Source organism: Amblyomma maculatum, chromosome 7, assembly GCF_055883805.1.
Source record: "Amblyomma maculatum isolate TAMU_Amacu chromosome 7, ASM5588380v1, whole genome shotgun sequence".
Taxonomy (NCBI): domain Eukaryota; kingdom Metazoa; phylum Arthropoda; class Arachnida; order Ixodida; family Ixodidae; genus Amblyomma; species Amblyomma maculatum.
The window spans coordinates 123,249,706-123,256,241 of record NC_139350.1 but is presented as its reverse complement, the minus strand read 5'-3'; the positions used below and the strand labels follow the sequence as shown (position 1 = coordinate 123,256,241).

At 42.9% G+C, this 6,536-nt stretch overlaps 2 pseudogenes; one reads left to right on the top strand and one right to left on the bottom strand.

The window, feature by feature from the left end:
- Positions 1-596: 596 nt before the first annotated feature.
- Positions 597-1,538, top strand: LOC146184608 (uncharacterized; annotated as a pseudogene).
- Positions 1,539-3,298: 1,760 nt separating this feature from the next.
- LOC146184607 (uncharacterized) lies at positions 3,299-6,272 on the bottom strand (annotated as a pseudogene).
- Positions 6,273-6,536: the final 264 nt, after the last annotated feature.

Sequence of the window (6,536 nt, the reverse complement as noted above, 5' to 3'; positions counted from 1 at the left end):
ATTCATCGTTTACGTGTAACATTGCGTAATCTGAGCCGTTTCTTCTGCTGCTGTAGCCTTTTCCGCTACGACTGCCGCTTTGTGTCTGCCCACTGTAGTATCCACAAAGCGCCTATTTCAGGCCATTTTACGAAGTTCCTTGCAGTTTAGTGCAGCACTATGGCAAGTTTTTCTAATTTAATGCCGGAATATGTGTGTTTGTCTGGTGCATGTAAAGTTGAATGCCATCTTTTGTTTTTTTTTAGGGTGTCATTTCATGGATTCCCAACTGATCCAGCGTTGTACAAGAAATGGATCATTGCAATCCGCAGAGATGAAGGCGCCAACTTTGCTGTTGGCAAATCAACAAAAGTTTGCTCAAAGCACTTTCGTGAAACTGACTATGTGCCTGGTGTGGCAAGTGGCTACAGGCTTCTTCGGGACACTGCTGTGCCATCAGTGTTCAGCTTCGTTAAAGATAAAAAGATCCGGAAGCCACCAAAACAGCGTGCCCCACCAGCAACAAACAGAACTCTGAAGCAAGCTCGTCACACAGTGCAGGCGGGTCGACTGAGAGTACCAGCAGTAGCAGCATTACTATACCTGTGGATGCATCCATGTGCCGTGAACAACAGGACACCGAAAGCTCATGCGAGCGGCCACAGACTGATTGTTCGACACGAGATTTGGAGCCGGTCATTTCTGTTGCAGAAGAACAGGAAAAAGAAATAAAGAGACTTCAAGATAGGTGCACACAGCTGGAAGAACAGCTGACAGCAGCCAGGGAGGCTGCTCGCCAGCTGCAAGCTGAGCAAGAGGACCTAGCTAATGAGCTTGCTGAAGAAAGACGTAAGGCAGCTGCCTTCTGCATCGAGTCATTTAAGGACTGTGATGAAGATGTCACGTTTTTTACTGGTCTGCCCGATTACAGCCGCTTCATTGGCCTTCTGTTTTTCTTGAAACCGGAACAGAATGGCTGTGATGCTTTCTGCACCGACACTGTGGGTGATGCCAAGTCCAGTAAGGGTCGCAAACGAAAACTGACGGGGAAAATGAGCTGTTTTTAGTTCTTGTGCGACCTCGCCTTGGCCTGTTTGAAGCTGATCTGGCACACAGATTTAATGTTTCGCCGTCCACGGTCTCAAGAATATGTACCACATGGTTGAACCTGATGTATGACAAATTATGTATGGTACCCCTGTGGGCACCACGAGCTGTAGTGAATGCAACCATGCCACCAGAGTTTTCTGAAAAGTATGCATCAACAAGAGTGATACTAGATGCAACTGAGATCCAATGTGAAGTCCCGTCATCTTTGTCACTACAGTCTAGCACATATTCAGTTTATAAGTCTTGCAACACCTTTAAAGGACTAATAGGTGTGCAACCTAATGGACTGCTCTCCTTTGTGTCAACTATTCACTGGGTAAATCTCAGACAGAGAATGTGTGATCAAGAGTGGTTTTCTTGATTTAGAGTTTGATGAGGGTTATTCTGTCATGGCAGATAAAGGCTTCCGTGTTGAAGACCTCTTGGGCAAAAAAAAAATGTTCACTTAAACATTCCTCCATTTCTGGTAAATAGGAAGTTTACAAACAGCGAAATGAAAGAAACTCGAGAAATTGCCTCGCTCATAATTCACGTTGAGCGCAGAATACAAAGGATCAAGTCATACCACATATTTGACAGACCAGTACCCGTCAGCTTAGCGCCACTTATCAATCAGATATGGACTGTGACAGCCATCCTCTCAAATTTCCAGTCACCCCTAATGCAACCTCGAGGAAGCATAACTATGCTTCTTATGAAGCAAGTGTCTGAATAGGTACAAACATTCATGACTGAAAATTTAAATCCCATTAGAGCAAAATAGCCACGACTGAAGCCTCGGAGTTAGCAAATCTAACAACTGCCCTTAGCAAGTACTCATAAAGTAAGATATATAGGTTTGGTTGTTGGGGTTTAATGTCCCAAAGCCACTCAGGCTATGAGAGACACTATAGTGTAGGGCTCAGGAAATTTCAGCCACCTCTGGTTCTTTAACGTGCACAACATCTCATAGTACACAGGCCTCTATCATTTTGCCTTCATCGAAATAGGTTAAATCCCTGCCCCAGATTCGCATCTTTCAGGTCAGCAGCCAAGTGCCATAACCAGAGCCACTTTGGCGGCAAATAGGACATATAGTTTTAGCAATCCACTTTATTATTAAAAAATCAAGGATTTGTTTCAATATTACAAACCATCTTCACAGTGTTAAGTATAGCATATACATTAAAGCTTGATTCAGTCTGAGTGTACTATGCATAGAACAGTCATTCCAGAAAAGCATCCTAAATTTCAGAACAGCTCATTTATTGCCATTTTATCACTGGATTGGCTTTGCTTAGCATGATAAAAAACTAATGTAGCGTGAATGACATTTTGTTTTCATGTACAGATGTATACACATAAAAGGAATGTAGCTGTGAACACATTTGAAACAATTCACAATTTATATTGGGCTGCGAGCACTTTTGACGCGCATTTAGGTGCCACATATGACTGCATATTACCTACTTTAGGTTCAATAAAGGCATGGAACATGCTGTACTGATGCACTAGAATGAGACAGCGCAAATGAAATGGGTAGCATCGCTGCAACTTATTTTAAGTGTGATGATATATAGCCAGAAAGCCTCTTTTTAATTTTCTCGATTGAATTTTCTTTTCATGTGCAGTACAAATGCGAGCCAGGCTACTTCTGCTATTGATGCGTTAAGCCGAATTTTACTCATTTATTGCAAGCTACTTCTGTTGTATAGTTTGTGGTGTAGTATTGACAGTAAATTAACCATTTTAATCACTCTGTCAATTTCTTTCTTTCTCTTGAAGCTTAATGGGAAAGTAATTTGGTTACTTGAATGCATCTCATTCGTGTATAATAAAGAGGAAAAAATGCTAGCAGCAGTACATTATATAATCTGCACGATATGAAGTGTCTGTCGAGTATTCATGATGGAAAAGCTGAAAATGAAGCCACAATAGACTTCCATATTAATGTCAACATTCATGTTCCCTGATGCATTGTACCATTATTAGTTTTATATTGACAGTAAAAATATTTTTCTCCTTCAGCCTGAGGCTGCTGTCTCCACCAAATGCTCAACAGTAGTGATAACATCTGAATATTCCGCAGCAGTGTCAACAGAACTCTACTCGGTAGTTAAATTGGCTCTTATGATTTACATACCACATATATATTTGATACAGAGCCCACATGCATCACTGATTTCAAGCACATTTCTGTTTTAGGCTTTTGCTTGACATGAACAAAACACTAGTGACATTGATGCCGTGTCCTGATATACAGTAACATGTGCGAAAGAAAGGCGTCAAGTTTTGAATGCATTTGAAGCCATTCTTCCTTGTCAAACCATATGCGTTCCACTGCAATCCAGTTCTCTGAGCACACAACGAAGTCTGCCCACAATCAACCAGCAACAGCCATTTGACCCAGCACCTGTGCGTAGTAATCATGCTCTCTCTTGAGGCTCGGTTGGCAATTTTCCCCAAAAGTGAGGCAAGATGACTTTAGAATGGCTTCTTCTGGTTGACTGTCCTTTAGTGAATATGGGTACTTAATTTCCAATAGCCCGAACGTATCCTCTTCTGGGTCGAAAAAAAACCTGTCGGGGCTTGCACAAAACAATGGAAACTCTGGATTTACTGCTAAGCCACTGTGTAAAAGTGACACAGAATGTCCATAGCTCTGCATTACGGCCCTGTACCGGTCAGCAGCGAGACTTTCATTTAGGAGTCCGTATTGAACAGCGCGCACACGAGAGAGGTCATTACTTTCAACTATGTTCGTGATTCCTTTATCGGTCCACTCTTCTCTCCTTTTGATGACTCGCCCAAAACGTGAGGCAGTTAATCGGGCCACACAAGCTTCTCGCCACCTCGCACTGTGTGTCTGCTGCCTTGAATTTTTCTCCAAGTCTCTCGCTTCTACTGGTGACAGCTGTAGTTCCTGTGAAAATAACAAACAAAAAGCAAGCACATCACATTAGATTTGTTACAAATGATCTACTTTGTATCCCATAATTAGATTTGATCATCGTCGTTTACAAACATACTGTGGTCTTCATTAGATGAAATTTTATGACAATACCTTCACACTTTTACAGACTTTGTAATGATGACACTACTGTTTGCAAAAAAAAAATTACCCACATCGATTCGAGGCCACAGTGCAGAAAGCGCAGGCATTAAAGCATTCATGTCACTTATGGAACTTGGAATTTCGCTTAAAGTATGCAGTGCTTACCTTCAATATATTAAGCTCTTCAGAACATAAGGTGTCAGGAAATTGACAGTCTGCCACCTCATCAAAAAGGTGAAGGTCAGGGACGACAGTGATCCTTCCAAACCCTAAAAAAATGTTGTCTGACAGCCATGTAATGAAGCCCGAAGGCAGCTTTGCCTGTTGGTAGGCAAGTGGTGAACCGGGTGGTGCTGGTCCCCTTTTTGTTTCCACAAAAAGCCTTTTAGCAGCCAGAAACACCATGGCAAAGTCATGGCTGCCAAGGTCATGAAGTGTTTTGCCCAGAGCATGTAGGGCGTTCAGGTTTTGCGTCACGTCCCCCTTCTGTGCAGGTGCATTAGACAGCCGTAATGGGTAAGGCATTGGTACGCCATTCTCCCGTGGGCTCTTCCAATCAATGTTCTGAACATTCATTGGCCTGATTCCCTGTCGTCTAGGGCGCCTCCACTGCTGAGGCAGCTCTGTGCATGTAAGCTCAGCCGGAGCTTCTTTAAAACCCTGCTTCTTGAGCAAGATTATCATCCGCAGCACGGCAAGAATGTGGCTGCATGAGCTACTCGCCCCAGCAGGGCACTCGCAGGTTGCATTAGTGATGGCACCAGTTGTGTGCCGAAAGGCAAGAAGCACATGGTATGGTTTCCCGGTCTTCTTTTGACTCCAAAAACATGTCGCTCGTGCATAAGACAATGTCAGACCTGCAAGGAGAATAAAATGGAGATGATCATAACCATTGTCTAAGATGAGACCTGCACAATGACATGAAAGGAAAGTTTCCATCATAGGGATGAGAAAGAAAAAGGTGAAAATAAAAGAACACTACAACACACGAACAAACAAGGTTATGAAACAAAACTTTGGACCCACTACGATGACAACTGTTATAAGGGTGATAATTCCAAACTATATCCTATGATTTGTTGAGATTCAAGCCTTAAAAGAGGATAGGTATGAACTGGCTCGGGTATCCTAAGACTTAAGGATAATTTTGTATCCCTCTGGGTATGCAACTTTAAAAAAAAATATGTAAAGGCAATGGAGCAGTGTTGTGCAGAAAATAAAATTCAAAAGGAGCTACCTTGTCGTATACTTTGCATTATGTCCCAGCTTTACAATATGTTTTCTTTTTCCTTTTTATATTCATATTCATGTGTAACTGCTAAATACTTCTGTATGCCCCCTTATGTAACCTTGATCACTCTTGTTTTTTTTCTATATTTATCATCGTGCATGACTTTTGAATGCTTCTGTGTCCCCCCTTTCTCCCATATGATGTCCCTAACGGGACCTTTAATGGTCAATAAACGATGACGAAATGAATACTTTAATGAATAACAGCTTCTGGGAATATAATCATTGCGTGTGATGATGTTACACTATAGCCGAGTCATTAGGGTCATAGCCTTTTAATCTTAATGTGAAGGCATCTTCAGGCCGCTTCAGGTTTAGTTATCTTTACTTTTACCGAGTCTTTTGAGTTTAAGCTCCGAGGGGGAACATCGCTTAACATAATTCTGCGCCCAGAGGCAGCCGACTACACATGCAAATCGGAAAGCGCCATGTCCATGGGAAAACAACTACGAGATTTCCCTTCATCCAAAAGCACTTCATATATAGATAGTAGCCGATGAACAAATTGACGCAAATGAGCAGTCAAACTATGTCGCTCCTGCGCCGCCGGTGTTTGCGCGCCTACCGCAGTGAGGGAAAGCCTTGAATACACTGCAGCAGAACAAAGTCCATCAGTGGCGAACATATGTAAAAGCACAGATAACTCCACATACCTCAAATCGCAGATGTTAGTGGCCAGCGACGATGGAACAGTGTGGGCCTCAACGGCGAAGGAATACGATTTCTTTTGCTGCCGCATCGACGGAGTTGCCGACGAGCAGAAATGCGGTAAATCGTCCTCAGTGAGGTGTGGCAAATCCTCCAGATTCTTTCGCCACCTCTCGTGGCCGCTTGAGAGAAAACGCTGCCCTTGTGCCATAATTAACAAGATAGAGCTAATTAGCAAGATAGCTCATAATTAGAAAAGAGAATTACCAAAGATAGCGCGGTTCCATCAGCCAGTTCACGCCCGACGATTCAAAGGCAGCCGCGAGTTTGCGGGCAATGTGTCTGAAGTAGTCGCCCAACACAAGATGGCGGCGTGTGCATGTTGCCAGATGACTAAGTAATTTTGCATATCCCCTATTGCGGCATGGTCTAAATTATCACAGTTATTCCCGTCAGGTTGGGAGGAATGCCTCTT